Below are 18,996 nucleotides of genomic sequence, written 5' to 3'. Positions count from 1 at the left end.
CGCCCCAGCAATGCCATCCTCCCCCAGCTGCAGACAAGAGGTATCCCTCTTCTGTTCCTACCAGATGTTTGGTACAAGTATAAAGGCAAGGTCTTTACACCTCACTTCCATGGCTTTGGTGTCAATTTTTCAGATTTTTTAAAGTCTCTGCCTTAAAATGTGCTCTGGTTTATCTGCAGTTTTCAAAAAAAGGTAATTCAACTAATGGGTTTAGGTGTCATCCCACTTCACTGCTGTGAGACTCAGATTTTTTTCTCCAATGAAATTTCTTCTTCCTCAGGCCGGTAGTGTTGGGATAAGGACTCAACAAACCTGTCCAGCAATCACCCACTGGCTGTAATATCCTCTCCACTTAAAGGGTACAGTCTTCCCCTTGTTTTAACTCCCTCATGGATATAAAAGATAAATTTCCCCACAATGAAAGTAGGCACATGTTGGCTGCACCTTGGCTAGTTTTACACTGGATTAACCCCTTGAACAGGGATGATCGAATTCTGATTACACTGATGGAAGATCTGAACCAAAGTCTTTCACCCTGTATACTTCAGTGCAGGAAATCTGAGCACCTTTACCCCCTCATTTATGCAGTATGGTGCAGTACGGAGACTCACTACTGTCCTTTGGAGTCAGATGCAGCCCCAAGCCTTGATTAATAAGACTTGCCTCTCAGACAAGCTAGTTCAGTCTTGGCTGCCACAAGCACTCCACTTTCAGTTCCTGAGGTACCTTAAGGGGTTTTTCCCCTCACCCTGCTGTCTCTGGGAGCTTTGTTGGCTGTGCAAGGGGTCCCTGGCAATTCTAGCGACACTATGTATTTATGGCTGGATGTTTCAATGATTAATTCATCCAGGTGTGACAGAGGAAAATGAAGCCAAAACTTGAAAGAATTCCTGGACAGACACAATAGAGGGACGAGAGGAGAAAAGGGTACATCCAGGGCCATTTACCCCAGAGAACAGAATTGATAATCAGGACTGAAATAATGGAAAAAATATTTTTTAAGTCAGCCAATTGAGTCTTTCGAAAAGGTGGTGCTGTCAGAGGAAAATAGAAGACTTCAGGTGCAGGTGAACCTATTTGCAAAGAATCCATTAGTCCTAAAGCTCAGTCAAGCTTAGAAGGGGTGTCATGAAGTCATCAGGGAGTCTTCTCAAACCAAAATGCATCTCTCTGCTTTCCCTAGTTCCTGTGTTTCTGGACACACATTTACTACCTTTCACTGACAAATATTTTCTCCTAACCCCCCGTCACATTTGTATTTGCAGTCCTCTCCGGACTTCAATGTTGAGTCCACATCCCCTATCTGCTTCATGAAAAACTTCATTTCCATGGTCCCTGGAAGTACCTCATTTATAATGAAATCAGACCCTTTGCACAGAAGATGGTGTGCGGCTACTTCTGTGTAGCTGCATTTTTAGTCCCAAGCTTTGACTGGTTGGCATAAAGTCATTTGTAAAAGGACAATAACAAGCATGATGAATTCTAATGCTCTGTGTGTCACGGTGCTTAGAAAGCTCATAGATAACTACATCACCAATATTTCACAAAGCTGCAGCAACTCGACTCTCTTCTTTAAAAAAAAATACCCTCACAAAAACAACACTTTATCATAATATTCGTGGACAGGTACCAAAAAAATCAATGGTTGAGGATCTACATCTATCACAACTTGCAGAAAACCCTCTGCTAATATCGGGTCAAGGGAAGCTGCTCTAATTGTCTGGATTCCTGTGTCAGCTCATATTCACCTGACACCAGCTCATATTCACCTGACACCACTCACTGGCATTAAAATAGATTTTCAGGCCCCTGCTTCATGCATCATAGGCAGCATAGAAAATAAATCAGCCCTTTTGGAGATAGTGTTCATGACAATGAAGCTGATGCCACAGCTGATGCCACCTCATTAGCTGTCTCCCCTGCACCAACTGCATTTCAAGTTCTTTGGGGGTCTTGATGATGCCAGAAGGACCAAGGCACCCTGGGAGGTTGGGCAGGCCCTGGTAACACACCCCAATATCACTGACATTCTGATATTCATTCCTTCCCTTCCAGTCCAGGAAGGTATCATGTCCTACAAGGTTCTGAGGTGTTGAACTGCGCTGTAAGAGACTATTTGCCAACGGACATAAGTCAACCTCAGCACAGGGAAGTCACCGAGTGCAACAGAAAACCAAGGGTTAAATAAGAACTTATATGAAATATAAACATTATTATAACTAACATTATCGTAACTAATATAACTCTTTATAAGGGCAGATAGCGATAGGAAAAGGGGCAATGGTTTCAAACTGAAAGAGGGGAGATTTAGATTAGATGTTAGGAAAATATTCTTTACTCAGAGGGTGGTGAGGCACTGGAACAGGTTGCCCGGAGAAGCTGTGGATGCCCTGTCCCTGGCAGTGTTCAGGGCCAGGTTAGACAGGGCCCTGAGCAACCTGGTCTAGTGGGTGGCATCCCTGCCCATAGGAGTTAGATGATCTTTAAAGTCCCTTCCAGCCCAAGCCATTCGATGATTCTATGATTGAACTAAACTATAATAATTTAGTAATCACAATAAGTACACATAACAAAAAATGATAATAGTATAATAGAGACCCCTCAGTGGTCCTGTCTGCGGTGAGTGGTGCCTGCTAAGTTCAACAGCCAGTGAAAAGGGAAGGCCTCCCGTACTCCAGAACTAATAATACCTCAGGCACATAAAGCATCCAATATTTAGTAGATGCTGAGAAAAATTTCTGTCAGTAAAAAGAGTACCACAGGTCCAAATGTGTCAGTGCTTGGAAGAGGAGCAGATTTGTAGCTAGTGGCAGCAGATTTACCCTGCTGTGATGATGTATTCACTAGCCTAGTTCCTACTGAACATTGTGAGGTAGTTCGGCCTCGGTCTTTTCACTCTAAAGGAGACTGAACTGTGGTAATGACAGGGTGAACGCAAGAGGAGCCACCCTGTGTTAGATCAGACATCCATCTACCCAAGTCTCCCCCAGTGACCGAAACCAAATGCCCGGGAAGGAGCATAAAAATGAGTCAAGCATAGAGTGATACTACCTCAAATATTTTCTAAGCCTTCAGTCACTTGCAGTGCAGGGGCTTCTCTCAGAGACATAGCCTCTGCATGTAATAACTCTGAATGGATTTCTCTTCTGTGACCATGCTTCATGATCCCTTGAACCCACATAAACCTCCGGCACCTGCACCCTCCTGTGGCAAGGAGTTCCCACAGCCTAGCTCTCTGGTGTGAAGAACTACCTCCTTGTGTAGGCTTTGAGCCTGCCACATGCTAGCTTATGTGTATGGCCCATAGTATGAAGGAAAGAGTGAGGAACTGTCTGAAACTGTTGCAGCTCTCCCCTCCACACTATTCAGGCTCCAGCAAGCCTCCACCCTACCTCCTTTCAGTCTCAGAGGCTGAAGACTCCCAATTTATTTGCTTCTGTTGAGGAAGCCGGTCCATACCTCTGGTCATCCTTGTCCTTGCTATGGCGGCCAGTCCTCAGTGTCTGGAGCCAGGACACATCCTCTGGGAAGGAAAATGGAGAGGGAAATGAGCTAAGACACACTCTGGTAAAGGGCTGGTGCACAGACAGCCAGGGACCAGCTCACGTCGAAGGCAAAGAGCAGAACAAAGACCGTAGCAAACAGCTTTCATCCTCTGGGATGGACGTGGTGGAAAAATCCACATCTGAATTTGAAAGAAAGTGCAGGAGACCGATGGAGGAGAATTAAAGCGTGCATTAGGACTCTCAAACATGTCACCACAAGTGCTCCATTGACAAGTGCTGTCATGCTCAGCTCAAACAATGCTTCAGGGAAGCCAGGGCACACTTCTGAGGAAGTGCATGAGAGCCCTGTGAGATCCCTCTGTTTAATACATCACAATGAATAGTTAATGACAGGGCACTTACAATAAATGGCAATACCCACTTCACTGCGAAGTGTCCCGTGGTGCAGAGGGAATCCATTGTCTCCCCGGCAATCTCACCTGGCTCCCCGCTTTGTTCCTCCCGTGGAGAGAGACACCTCACGCCGCAGAAGGTCCTGCTGGAAGACAACACTCATTCAGTAGTCACGTAAAGGCAGTTCTTCATGAAGTATCTCATTTGCCTATTAAAAAGCAGCAAGGCTCTAACCTCAGGTGGTTTCACCCCTGCAATCTGAAAGCTAATTTTAACCTACAAAGATTTTTATTTTTCCTCCCAGAAAATCTAGGCACTTACTTCTATCTCGAGGCGCTCTCTGCTTAATAAATAGCTCTTTACAGAAAATGCTTAACATCTCAGCACATACTCTGGGTGAAGACTGTTTTAGCAGTGGAATGAGGTGATAATGTACTAGCAGCACCAAAACCTGCTGCCCCCCAATACAGTTCGTCTGGCTAATCTTTCCCTAGTAGATATGCCATTAAGCAGGAGGGACATTTACTAGGGCATAGAAAATGGAGAAAGGATTGAAATTCCAAAACTTTCTCAACCGATAAAATGCCCACAAACAAAGGTACGCAGAGCTAACGGTGTCTCAAAGCATTAAAGTCCCTACCATTTTTTAACCTTCCTTGCGGTGCAGCTCACTGTACCTGCAGCTCAGCTGTCGGTGAATCACAAGATCATTTCTTGCCCACTTTCATGCCAAGTCTTCTCGGTTATTTAAATCACCATCAGACACGTCTTACCTGTCTTTGCGCTAGGTTATTAAGAGTGCTCACACAGTCTGCTAATGGACTGTAGCTGCTGGGAGCAGGATGGCCTAGCTAGCTAGAAGCAGCTGCTGGTATGGGGGGCTACAGCCCCCAGCCCCCATCGCTGGTACACCCATGTCTGCAACATAATAGTCGGAAGGTCTAGGCTTTTCCAGTTGGTTTGCCAGTAATTACAGGTGTCTCATCTGATACTCCTCTAGCCGCAGGACACTGAATAGGCCATCCTCACTCATTTTCCCTTTTGCATCTGAGTGTCAAGAGCACCAGGTAGGTACGGCTTTTGCTCTCTTGGCAGACCCGTGGCCAGAGGAAAAATTGGCAGCAGCAGTAGAAAGCTGTGAGCAGATTTAGGGGCAGTGCCATCAACGATAGGGATGTGCTTTTTCTTCTCTCTCTTTTTTGCTGCTCAGTGTTGATCACACTTGAATTTTCCTAGGCTTCTTTTCGTCTTGTAGCAGTAAGTGCATTAACTAATTATAAGCACGAAGAGCTGAGCAGAGCTCCTGTTCAGCCGGGCCCAGAGTTAGAGAGTTGCCTGGAGTCAGTCCTGAAGTCACTGTAGCGAAACTTTGAAGGATGGCACCACAGGGCTTTGTAAGTGTCCCTGAGTTATGTGGTACTCCTTGCCCATGAATCAGAGGATCATAAAGGACATTGCTCCTAAGTACCCAGATGATGACTCGTAGCCTCTCTCACTTAGCAGGCTACGCTCCAGGTATCAGGGGCTCCCATCACTCACCCGGGCAGCCTTCTGCCAGCACATGCGAATTGCCTCAGCCTGGCTGCTGAGTCTTAAATTAAGCTCACGCTCTTTAAGAAAAGCCTGATATCCCTCATCTAAATGTTTGCTTAGCAATGCAGAGTCCTCCCGGCTTACTGAGTGCTTCTCTCGCTGTAACGCGCATCCAGACGCACATGTACGCACTCTTGCAGAAGTGCAAGAGGACCAAGCATGAGCTGAGGGAAGAGCAAACTTTCCTTCCTTCCCTGATGGTCACGTATTATGTGTTGCAGCTTTCCAATATTTTTTGGCAGAGGGGTAGAGCGTTTTCCGGTATCTCATCTCTGGTTGTCACTTGTAGCGCCAAACTAAACCCCGTGCCTTGGCTCCATCCTCACTCTGCGTTCAAAGGTCAGGGCTTACCTGCTTTTGGAAGAAGGAAAAAAGTGAACTTTCAGAGGTAGAACTGCAGTCTTAGCTTCATACCTCCTCCCACAGGAGTCGATATAAAATTATTCCGGGTTTGCCAAAAGGAGGGCACCGAGTGGCCGGTTGACTCGGGGCTGCAGAAGGAGGGTGTCACAGCTGCACAGCTCGTTTGGAAGCAGGGGAGACGCCAGCTTCACCAGCACCTCTGCCTTCCTCCCACACACCGGCACCGCCTGCATATTGATCGGAAAGGATTTGCAGTGAAGTGGGTGAAAACTGCTGGTGTAAAACCCCCTGCAGCCTGGTGAGAATAAATCCCTCCCTCCTCCCCTCCTCTTTCACAGCCAGGAACGATGTTAAGACTGTGGGACCAAGGATTCCCAGATTTCAAACATTAAAGTATTTTAATTGCACTTTAGGGTAATTCAGCATGGAGCATATGAAACATTACAGGCAGAGAAAATAGCTACTCTGGAAAATGTCTATAATTTTCAGGGATTCCATTTATTGTTGACTGCATCCAAATATTTTTGCCCTTGACTAAGTGCTCCCCGTTCCCCTGCATCTCTTAGCAGTCCCCGCAGCAACTGAACAGAATAGCACTAGAAAGAATGAACAGCCAAAGCACAAACATAAAATCTCTCAGTTAATGAAGGGGGCTTCTCTGCTCGCTAATTTAGTACAAACAGGGCTCCTACCACGGGCTCGGCAGGGCTGGCTGCCTGCATGTGCTGAATTGCAACAAGGACATGGAGTTCGGGGGAGAAATGCCACTAATGCAACCTATGGCCTCCCGCTCTGGATTTCCTCCCTTACGGCTTTCACGCCTCTAAGGGAAGCCACTGCTCAGTCTGACTGTTGTTATTCATTATTTATGGAGTGATGCAAACATGTCGAATGCAAGGATTATTATTTTTTTTTCCCTAGCACATTAGGGGCTGTCAGAAGCAGAAGGAACCAGAAACTAATTCCCCTTCTGATTTCCCTCCCTCCTCCTACACGCTAGGCAGGTGCGGATGCAGCCCTTCACTTGCCGAGGCTCATACACTATTTTTCCTAGTGCCATTCGGAGGTTGCCTTCTCAAGCTTGGTGACTGGGCTCTCACTTCAACAGGTTAAAATGTCCGTAAACATTGGTCTGGGCTCTTTCTAAATGTTTGTGTTACAGACATTTGACATTTGTTTTAGATTGACCCCAAGGTTTGGTTCAAATCTTTGTAGCATGGTAGCTTTCAGCTCTGTCCTCCTTGAGACAAGGATGACTTTTGACACAGGTTGACTCATGGGTTAATCCTTGTGTAGTTGGGGTAATTTATACTGTAGCTGGCAGCGGCTGGATAAAGCAAACCCAGAGGGCCAGGCAAGGCTTATCTCAGCTGGCTGATGCGTCTTAGGGACATGGTTTGTCTTTTGCATACAAAGATGTACATATCTGCTAACAACAGCTTCCATCTCAGAGAAGACAAAGTTTACGTGGCCACCAGATTACTCCTGCAATCACCCTGATGACCCTAAGTATGTGACAATTAAACTAAATTAAACTAAAGTTTACATGCGCATGCACACACACACACATGCATGTGCATACTCTTAAGATTTACCCCAAGGAGACTGCCAACCAAAAAGCATTCAGAAGAGGAAAAGGGGACATCCTCAGGTCAGCCTCTTTCTGGTATGGGCCTGCAGACATCGCCAAATGCACAGAGGTGTACGTAGTGCCCTCTAGGTAGCAAAGGGAATTATTTGTGGCATGATTTCCTTTACACTAAAATTAGCCCTGGGACTAATGATTTTTCCACAGTACACGAGGCGACATGGCTCTGAATGCTGGAGCTGGGTTTCTCTGAAGCCCAGCCGTGCCCCTTACTGACGGACATTGTCCTGCAACAAGACACAGATGGATGGAGAGCTCCTGACACGGGGGAGAAGTACAGGGGATGTCCAGCCATCCCCACATGCCAGGGCAGGATTAATATATCTGACCTGTCTCTGGCAGACCTTCATACACTGTGTTTGAGGAATATTATTACATTTCCCCTGCCCACGGCTATATCTTGCCTTTTCTGCACTAAACAAACACTTACCAGAACTTTTTCTTCTCTGTCAAGTTTACGAAACTGTTAAACCAATATGACGTACTCTTCTTTCCCATACCTACCAGGCTTGTCCTTCCCCCTGTTGTTTCTAAGTAAGTGAGTTGTAGTCTGAGCTATTTATTGGATGCTTCTAGCCTTGGAGCCAAGGAGAGGAAAGCTCACATCCGTATCGGTCCTTTGGGGCAGCTCTCATCACAGTGAAAATGGAGCCCTAGACTTCCCCACTGGCTTCCCGCAGCCATTCATCAGACGATGGGAGGCTGGATTACATTACTCCATTGTTTATTGCTTACAGGGTTCACATCATTCTCACAGCGCTGTGTTTTGGTTTGTGGTTTTTTGGGGTTTTTTTTGTTTGTTTGTTGTTTTTTTTTTCAAAAGAAAAGGAAGTACCGGCTGCTAAAGGGCACGGAGGACTCCTAGTTCCGGTCTTGACCCGGGTCAAGGCAGGTGATTTCAGCCTTAGGATGGCAATAAGGCATCCAAGCAAAGAGGAGCTGGGGGCTCTGAACTGCAAGGAGGGGAAGACAGGGAGGGTTGCAGTAATAAAAAAATAATAAACGGATTTCTCCTCCGTATCCATTCAGAAAGCTCATCGTGAACAAAATCAGGCAAAATCCTTCCTCTCTAAGCCCATGTGCATCATAGTGCACAGTCCATTGTATTCTATGCATATAAAACATATATTTATATACATGTGTGTGCAGGTATATGTAGGGACCTACACCCATGCATAAGAAAATAGGTCCTTCATGGCATCTCCTATTAAGTGGTGATACAGAAATCCTGTTGCTACCACCATGTTTGATTTGCTCTTCATCCAGTCAGGTTTGCACCCAGTCAGATGCACAGGGCTAAGATGCCTACTTCTGGCTTGTTTTGTCATGTAAGATTAGAAAATGTTTAACAGAAACTATTGCATCTAGCTGCTTGCAAGAGAGCACTTACACTGCGAGTTCCCAGCCATTTTCCCTTCTTACCTTTGCAACACCTTCCCTCCTAGAAGAGCTGAGCACCAGGAGTTTGTTGCATGCCATGGAAGAAGGTCCTAAAGCTGGAAATAGGAGATTTGGCTTGTGTTCTTCCCTCTGTTACTGATTTCCTATATCACCTTAGGCAAGCCATTTAATGGATCTGTAGCACACTTTGCCCACCTGGAAAGGAGCTACAGTAAGAACATCTGTACAGCCCTTTGAGAACGATTGATGAAATATACTACTGAGCCTAAAAATAAGAAGAGAAAAATATAAGAAATGTCTGACTGGCCCTGAGCAATGGTCCATGCAGAGAAGTGCTCTGCCTCTTACGGTGGCAGTAGAAAATACTATCTAGTGAGAGCTGGTCAGCCCAGCCACCATCTGTGGCCCATTATCCCCATCCATCCCCAGCATCTACAGTCATCGGACCAGAGGGGTTGGAGGGCACATCTCTGCCTCTTCTGTCTAGGAACTATTTATAGCTATATTGCCCACAAATGTGTGCCATGCGGAGATTTGGCAGAGCTGCTTTAACGGAACATGTTGCCACAGACCTGAGACGTGTTTCATCCAGCGTCCTTCTTCCTCATCATGGTCTGTACCTTGCTTTCCTCACATTCACTGCACCAGGTAGAGGCAGGAAAAACTCTTGGCTGTGCTGAGGATAAGTGGAAATCTCAAAGAGGGTCATGGGTTTAAGAAACCAAATAAGTAGTAATTAAAAATAAGTGGGCAGAGGTTGTACGTTCCCTTGCTCCACCTGGAAATGTAGCGGTGGATTTAGTATGCCAATATTGACATTTTAATTAATCACCGCTTCTAAAATGCTTTGTGGATGAAAGCCTAACACAGTCAAAATTATTATTAATAATAATACTTGTAGTAGCATTTCACTTTTTATCATTACATTATCATGCATTAATATTATATATGATAATTAATAATGACAATAGTCTGTCCCTTACTATGGGAAGGGGCATCTTTAGCTCTTTCCGGAATAAAACCACCAGTACTACTTATTAAAGGCTTTCCCTATATTTTAGCCAATAGTCACTTTTTAATTTTATCATTGAAATTAACCACATAGTCACAGGTTGGGACAGACATAATTAACAACAACAACAGAAAAAGAAATACAATGCACTCCAGTAAATAGGAGCAGCCCCCTCCTCCCCCCCCACCCCCCAAATGGTGCAAAATACATAGGGGACCCTGTTGTCATAGTAACTGGCATTACAGCCTGCTTTCGATAATTAATGGAGGGCTTTGCTATTACAGTATTCTTGAAATTTCACTTTCCCCTGTGCTGCACTGCAGAATGCAGTATCATTTCCCCATTCATAAATATTTCATTACCACAGTCTGCTGTGTTTCATCATCACTGATAACACTCAGCCTAATCCACCCATTGCTGAATTCATGTAGCCCTGTCGGTAGAGCAACTTTCATTTCTTCCTTCCACTTCTGCAGTCTTCATTTTTCTTGTTCAGTGTTCTCCTGCTGCAAAACTGTCATCGTAGGCTAACTACAGAGACCTTTATTTTTCTTACTCTGAAAAATAAACATGAGCGGTAAAAGCTCTGCCCAAGTAAACAGCATACGGACACATGCACGTGCAATGTTTGTATCACAGATATAGTTTGTGTTTATCACTGAACAGAGATATTTAGATCAGCGATGGAGAGGAGAATTGCAATATGTTACTGTGGAAGGAAACTCAGGATCTGATTCAGCAAAATATAGGGGTACCTTTAGACACAGGCACTGCTCCTCTGATGACAGCTGTAAGCAACAGAAGCGATGCTCTCATCCAGAGGACCGGTTGGGGCATAATATAGTTTTTAAATAACATACTAGTAAAGAATACCCAAAGCCAGTGGGGCAAACAGCTGTGGTAATGCAGACGGCAAGGAGAGAAGAAATACAGTTTAATTTTTTTGCTTAGTATCAAAACTCTCAATCAAATTAACCCCAACGTGCTTACATACACAGTTTCTACTGCTATCCATGCACAGAGCACTTGAGTTTCCTTGTTGAGCCTCACTTGACTTATTTTTCTTCTTTTTAAAAATACTTTTCCCTTTTATGCTGCTATCCTTTTGAAACAAGCTGATAGCTAAAGACTGAAAGACCTTAAAGAGCGCTGGCTTCTCTAATGCCGATTGCAAGGTCTCCTTCCTACAACTCTGTGATAGACGTGCCTTAGACTGCCTTTGCAGAGGAGGAGACTAGGGAGGCCAAAGGGAAGGAAAATGCCACGTGTAACCTGTTAGACAGAAGGTGGCACAGAATCTGGCCTGTCTTGTAAGAGGTATCACAGATGTGATGTAGTTTTCCTCTGGGAGGGGTTAAATCCTGGATAAGGAATCATGGCATAAATGAGCATTAGTGGAGATCACTGCATGCATCTCTTGACAGGCACTATATAAATGTACAAGGAAAATTTGTTTCATCTATTCTGCATGTAGCAGAAGGAGCTAGGTAAAAAATTGCACAGCCTATGCAATAAATAGCAGTTATTTGCCTATGCCATGCAATCTGCAAGACCTGCTAGGATGGCATTTATGTTGACACATTTAAAGAGAGAAGCTCTGCAAATCCATTTTCTTCCAAGCATCATAAAAAAAACCCTACATTTTTTTCACGTGTTTTCAATTCAGACCCAGTAGTTGCATGTAGCGAGAAGGGAATGCTGGAAGTGGATTGAGGGAATCTTGGCTATTATTTAGCCTTTTGCAAAATAAAAATAAAATAAAATAAAGTAAAATAAAATAAAGTAAAATAAAAATAAAATAAAATAAAATAAAATAAAGTAAAATAAAATAAAATAAAATAAAATAAAGTAAAATAAAATAAAATAAAATAAAATAAAATAAAATAAAATAAAATAAAATAAAATAAAAGAAAAGAAAAGAAAATCTGTTAATACAAATTCCATTCCTTGCCAGGAACCATAATGATCTTATCTTGCATAGTATGAGTTGCCGACCATCAGCCAGGAATGAATACACAGAATAGAGGAATACACAACAGTCCAGGGACGTTTTTACTCTCTGCATGGGACATGAGTCTGATGAATAAACTTCATTTTTAAATGAGCTGGTGGAGTCTTCACCCAAGTGTGCTGGGATGGAGAGTCTCATGGAGCCAAACAAACATCAGTCAAAGCCAAGAGGGCCCGTGCCAATATCCAGCAGGGAATTTACAGTATCAGTTAAATACAGGACAAAGACCCAAACTGCCTGCAGTCCGCTGTGTGAATCTTCAAGCGTATGTTCAGAGATCATCCCTGCAAAGGGAGAGTCCAAGCACGCTTAGCGTGGGCCCAAGTTTTTGCTCATGTAATCCAGGCAAACTATGCAGACCTCACCTGAGCGTACGATGGCCCCGTCTCCCCAGCAGGTTATTTGCAACAATGCTCCTTGCAGGCTGAACACGACGGGTGGGAAACCCCCCGGCTTGCAAAGCATTTCGGGAGTAAAACATGCAGCGGAGCTGCAGCCAGGTTCCCTAACATCCCCAAATGGAAAGGGGCATGAGCTAAAAGCCATTCCTGTGAGGAAAAGTGAGCCCTGGTTGCCCACACAGTCACCCTGCTGCCTCGCGTTGCATTACTGGCATACAAATAGTTCTGTTCAGCCTTCATCCATCCAAGAGCCATCAGCATGTAGCTCTTCAGGTTCACAGTTCACAGGGGCTTTTTTCTTTGTTTTGTTCAGGTTTAGAAAAGCAAAAAGCAGGGAGATGAGTTTTGTGCAATATATCCCCCTGCTCTGAGAATTTGTTGGTAGTGACACGTGAAGAGAAATTACTCTTGACAATAAAGAGTACTCTTTTCCCTACTATTTCGGACAGAAAGATGTGCTTGAGTGCGTGGGCGTAAGAGAGAAAGCAAGAGAGCGAGTGCATGCGTGGGCTTATATGCAATTGCCATTTTATCTTGTCTTTCTTTTAAGTTTCCCTATGCTTTCCCTAATTTTCAAATAGATTTCCTAGACCCCTGTCTTCTTCCTCCCATCTTCAGAAGCTCAATCGTACTTTCACCAGCAAGTTTGGCCCACCAGGCATTTTTCATCATTTCCTTTATAAAACCTATGGCCCCCACCCTGCAACCATGTCCAACTGTATGATGCTTCATCAGCAGGAAAGTTCTCATCAGTTTTCCCTCCGAACTATAAAATAAAAGCAGCAGAGAGCAAGGAAGTTTATGTCTCTTTAACATGGCACCCTCCAACTGTCAACCACTCGGCCCTCTCCCCATCTCCAAAGTGACCTTTCTTACACCTTCCAGCTTTCCTTGAAAAAATTTTTAGCATCTGCCTCTCACCAGCTCTGTCACTGCCAGCAGACCATTCGGTGCATTCTTCCAGGCAAGATGCCAGTTACACAGTCCCCGGCCACCAAGGAAAAGGCTTCACGTGCCCATCAGGACGTGGCACCGAATGACCACTGCATCCCCCTAACCACTGCCGCTGCCTGGAGAACCCGCTCCCGGCGACCGACTGCAGGCGATCCTGAAAACAGCAGAGATCACCCAAGAACGGGGCCCACGTGTAAGATGCTGACACGGCACTGTGGGCCAAGGAAGTCACACCTGATGGCACGGCAGAGACACACAGCCGCAGCGAGATGCTGTGACGCGGAGGCTTCCCAGAGCCTCTCCAGTGGTGAGCGTCCGTTGCGCTGGGCACGTGGGCTTCAGGCACTTCACCATAACGGTAACATTCACGTTAAGAACGTTCAGCACAAAAGGGCAGCGACTAAAAGTTACCCACGCAGCACCCACCCCGAGAGGAGCAGCTGAATTACCTGGACCCTTTAGCAGCCAGTTATTAGGCAGCAATTCATCACGTTGAGCTGGTTCTGGCATGAAGTTTCCTTGGTTACTGCTGCATGTTTCAACAGGCCTTTGGCAGCCGAGGCACTGCTGTTTCCAATCCTTCCTCAGTGCAGAGGCACCTGATTTCGGCTCTGCACAGCCAAGTTGGCTCCCCCCCGCCTGTTTTTAAGGCCCTGGCTAAAGACGATGAAACCTTTAATGCACACTGTGCTATGGACGTCAAGGTACTGCCCCCCTTCCTTTGCAAAGCTCACTCAGAGAAACATGGACAACATGAATGGGCCCCTCTGGGGTGGTGTCAGCTCTTGCTAGTCCTCTCCCCAAGGACGTCCTCCCATTGTGTCAGATGCTTGCTGCAAAACCCACCGTCAGGGTTTGGGACCAGATCCCCACAGGGCATGGTGATGCCAGAGCCCACTGCAGGGTGCAGACTAAAAGCCCTCATGGTTCAGGAGCCTGAACCATGAGGGCATCCCTTCCTGCTCTCTGCTCAAGGCTCTGAGGGTGACTGGTGCCCCTGGGGATGGCTGGAGGAAAAGTCCTTGCACTAGAAATGTAAGTGACCCAGGGGCTAAAGGAGCACCTGGTAGCTGCATGTATGAAATGATGGACAGAAAGTAGGCCAGCAGATGGTATTCTTCATCTCTCGGTACCAAGTCCTTGCAGAAGGGCTTCAGAGATTCAGAATTCCCTTCCACCCACCCTATCAACTAAAATGCCAAGGGAAAGCTACCCTGCAGTTCTCTCACTATCGTGACTTTCCATTTTTTGGCCCATGTTTGTTCATTGTAGATGTGCTGGAAAAGAGGATTCAGGGAGAGTAAATCCCAGAGCTCAGCAATGTGTCCTGCAAGCCCAGACCCAGAAAACCCGAGATATTTCAAAGTGCAGCCTTGATGCCATAAGTTATCCTTAACAGAATATATCGCTTTTCTCTTTTCTTGCTGTGCTAAGCTGTTCTGTCGCCATGGTGACCAGCTGAAGTTCAGGGACCGTTTCTGAGTAGCCTTTCTCACTGTACTGCACCAGATACTGTAGACGGTCCCTGTATGATGGGGATGTGCTGTGAGGTAAATGCAAACATCGTCTCATTAGATACCTGCGCTAATAAAGCAGGCTTACACAGAGTGTTACTTCTGGAGGTCTCAAAATGTGGGGCAAAGAAAAACTAGCATCATCATTCCCATTTTACGGACTGGCAAACTGAGGGAAGTGAATTCTTCATGGTCTGACTGGTCAGTGCTACTGAAGGAAATAAAAAGCAGAGCCCCCTCCACTCCCTTTTCAGTCAATCACATCATTTATCATGGTACTTAGACCTCCTTGACTGGTCAGGATCTGCCCTGTGCCTGGATTTTGGAATCACATCCCTCCTTTTACCTAATATGAATTTAGCATTTAAGTAGGAAACAATGATCTCTGGCTCCCTGATGCCATAGTTTTGCTGCTAGATCCCAGATGAGGTCCCTTCCCATCCTTTTCCAGCCTCCTCATGCCAGTAGCCACCAAGCAAACAGAGGGAAGGGATCTACAGCCTCTTGCCAGAGGCCATCCTTCTCCTAAAACAAGACAGTATACCCAGACCGAATGTTATATAGGTAACAACAGCTGATGAACAACCCACAAGTTCAGAGATTTTCTACCATATTCTTAAGAAAGGTAGGATTGTTAACATGCCTAAATTAAAAAGGAATATAAGTCCCGTTCATAAAAAAAGAAGTCTAGAAACATGTGTCCTGCTGAAAGTCAAATACTAATCTACAATCTAGGTCCTGGGATTAGTTGAAAGTTTTTAGACAGAGAAATTTTCCACAAGATGGTCCAGAAAAAAAATCGAGCCATTTCAGAGGAACCTTGCAATTTTGGCAGCTCATGTAGTGGAAGTTGTTGGTGCAGCCATTTTATCAGCTGCCATAACACTAAGAACCTGCAAGCCCTGGGAACCCCAGATCAGGAAGGTTTACAGTGGCTTTCAAGCTAACTTCTCACCAGCACATAAGGAAGCAGCAGGTCTTCTAATGTCTCTGAATGCCTCATCAATCTGGAAAAAAAAAAAAAAAAAGACTATCACATCAGTTGTTTTTAAATAAATATTTTTTGTGGGTCTGATATTTTGGAAGCATGAGAGTGGCAGGATTTTGTCCCAGGCTTGAAATTTTTTTTTTTTTTTTAATGCTAAAATTTCTGGTGGGTAAACTGAGAACTCTGACTCTAACCAACCCCTATGAATAACAAAAACATTGAAAGGAATATTTTGACTGATTTATACATGACTAGCTAACAGCCAAAAGAACTAAATTTGTAGTGACTATTGAACAAAAATCTTGAATATTTGATAAATCTGTCTAAAAAAGAGGTAGTCAAACTACACAGCACCTCAGCTATTCAGTAGCCAATGGCACTTTATACAGGAACATTTACCACCTTCATTAACAAACGGATAGTGTTTGATTAATTGTGAAGCTAACAAATATTACGTTAAACATAGTGTTGCAGATAGCGTAAATGAGAACAAACAATTTTTAATGTCATGTGAGTCAGTTCCATGGTGAGCATGTGGCTCCAGAAGGATGAGATGTTCAACATGCAAGTTCTCACCTACCTCATTTCCTTCCTCTTTCAATTGAAATGACTCCTCGAGGCTGTTGTCTAAGAAAGTCTAATTTCGTGGGGGATAAACAATGCAGAACACCTGTATTCTGGCCACTTTCTAACTCTTTCTCTTCGTTTGTGACTGCTTATTTAAAAAAAAAAACAAAAGTGAAAAAAAGCGTTCTCCACATGAATGATAACTAACACAGTTCACTTTAAAATGACAATATTAAAACCGGTTAACAATGTATTTCAGCTTTTCCAAATTGCCTTTTCTGGTTCCATACGCAGACCTTACTATTTCACATTTTCATAATTCTCTTTTCCAATAGGGCTTCCTTTTTGTCTTTGCTAAAATAAATGAGAGTCCTCTTGTCCTCCAGGAATTCAGAGCCTGGAAGTCAGGACTCACAAGAAAGAGATAATACCTGCACAAAGAGGCAGCCTTTGCCTATAGCAGCCACATTCAGACATCAGGCCCAGAGCAAGATGTAACTACATGAACTGAATGTCTAGGGCCAACAGCCTGGAAAATACAGCATCTGCAAGAAACCCTTCTTGAAAAGCGTCCAGGAGGTAAGAGTGTCAGGGTGACATGGGCCAAGAAAACCAGCAATGTCATGACCAGCGACCAGTGACCTCGTGCCCATCCTTGATGCCAGTCCAGTGTGGCTCAGCTCAGGGTCATGCTAGTTCAGAAGATTTCTCCCTGCCCACCCAAAAGCAACCAGGTAAGTCAGGTCAATATTGCCAGACCCTGCTGCCTTAAAAGCAAAGACATGGGGAAAGGCAGTTGCAAAAGAAACTCCTGCCTAGATAATTTGTCAGTTAGTGAAATTCTGACAAACCAAAACAATTCTCTTACAGTTTCAATTACAGAAGTTATTCTTTATATCCCATCTTAAACTGCTGCCCTGTGTTGCTGTCTGCCATTAAAACAGGTTGTTTCAGTCCAGTGGTTGCTACATTTCAGTGTCAGCTGCAGCGATTCTCCCATGACATGGATGCACACGTGCACACCCCCAGTCCAAAACGTGCTCTTGGATCCCTCTGGACTACCAGGGCTCTATAAAAATAAGTCACTACCATGATCATTACCAGTGTATCAGTCTTCACTTTCCCATTTGCAATGCTATTTTCGAATAGCACCATTGGCCTAAGGAACTCTCAATCTGGCACTTTCCATGACTATTAAATAAAGCTACAGTTTTTTTCTTAGTTCTTATTGTTAATCTTTTCATTCAGCTTTATCTCCCTGTTACCCTCTGGGCCTAAACCCAGTCAAAACTCGTTACAGAGAACACCATATCATAGGAGCTAGAAATGGATAGGACCTATTAGATCCCCAGTTCGTCCTCCTGCCAATTAACGCCTGCTCTCTGGAGTACCTTTCCTAATGCTTTGTCCGGTCTGGCTTTAAAAAGGACGGAGCAGTAGGGCTCCTGCCTCTTCCCTCAGGAGACTGTTCCACAGCAAAATATATCTCACTGTCAGGAAATTTTACCTTACATTCAGCCTGACTGTCACACTATTAGCCCTTGTTATATCCCTGCGTGTCACGCTAAAAATTCCTCTCTTGCGCTCGGGGGAGTGGGAGGGTGTTTGTACTCATCAGAGCGCTACATGTCTCACAAACCACACATTTGTTAGTCATTCCTGAGCTAAACTCTGCATCGTTTTCAATTTGAACTCATCTACCTGTACTTCCACCTCTCCTGATCAGCTTTGTCACTCTCTTCCAAAAATTTTCCAGATTTGTTAGTACGTTGCTGGTTATCGAGGGCCTGGTGTTGACTGTACCAGTTATTTTGGGATTTGGGACACCAGGCGAAGCTAGATGGCAGGTTGAAACCAATCCAAAGCATGCTTTCTTTTTAACACAGCTTAGTTAAACTGAGCTCCCTGCCGCAGGAAGTGAATGACAGAAGTTTGCATGGGTACAAAGCGAAACAGAGTAAGTTAACGGAAGGAAAATAATGCACTGAGAGCTCCTACATACGTGATCTTGTATTTAAGTGCCTGGACTGCGAAGCTATGCTCATCATATTGAGACAAGAACAACAAAATGCTATTCGATAACATGATTAAATGCTTCCAAGTATGCTTACGAGTCTTTCACAAGAGGCAATGTGTTTCAGTCACCACCATGTGAGCCTTAGCTCTCATGGCACCCTATGAAGACGTGTCTGAGTTAAGTTGCCCTGATGCAAGCGTTTGTGGCGCGTGCTGGCCTTGGTGCAGGGCAGGACCAGAGGGAAGAGAAGCACTGCAGTTCTCTGCACCATCATGTCTGGAGTGATGCCCTTGCAGGGTTAAGGCTTACCACTAAGCATTTGTCCTGCTTTTGGCTGGGACAGAGTTAATTTTCTTCCTAGTAGCTGGTATAGTGCTGTGTTTTGGATTTAGCATGAGAATAATGTGATAACGCACTGATGTTCTAGTTGTTGCTAAGCAGTGTTTATACTAAGTCAAGGACTTTTCAGCTTCCCATACTCTGCCAGCGAGGAGATGCACAAGAAGCTGGGAGGGAGCACAGCCAGGACAGCTGACCCCGACTGGCCAAAGGGCTATGCCGTACCGTATGACATCATGCTCAGTATATAAACTGGGGGGAGTTGGCTGGGGGGCAGCGATCGCTGCTC

General features: G+C 44.8%; 1 long non-coding RNA gene across 1 annotated transcript; it reads right to left on the bottom strand.

Annotated features, from left to right (window-relative positions):
• Nucleotides 1-3,396: 3,396 nt before the first annotated feature.
• Nucleotides 3,397-6,076, bottom strand: LOC148057478 (uncharacterized). The gene is made up of 3 exons (XR_015699881.1): nt 5,907-6,076; nt 3,986-4,044; nt 3,397-3,523 (listed from the first exon to the last, which is right to left on the bottom strand). It is a non-coding gene; the product is annotated as an uncharacterized LOC148057478 (long non-coding RNA).
• Between the last annotated feature and the right edge of the window lie 12,920 nt (nt 6,077-18,996).

The sequence above is a fragment of the Nipponia nippon genome, unplaced genomic scaffold (assembly GCF_047370975.1).
Source record: "Nipponia nippon isolate SJK-2023a ecotype South Korea unplaced genomic scaffold, ASM4737097v1 scaffold_1, whole genome shotgun sequence".
NCBI classification, from domain to species: Eukaryota; Metazoa; Chordata; class Aves; order Pelecaniformes; family Threskiornithidae; genus Nipponia; species Nipponia nippon.
This window is presented reverse-complemented; position numbering and strand designations above follow the sequence as displayed.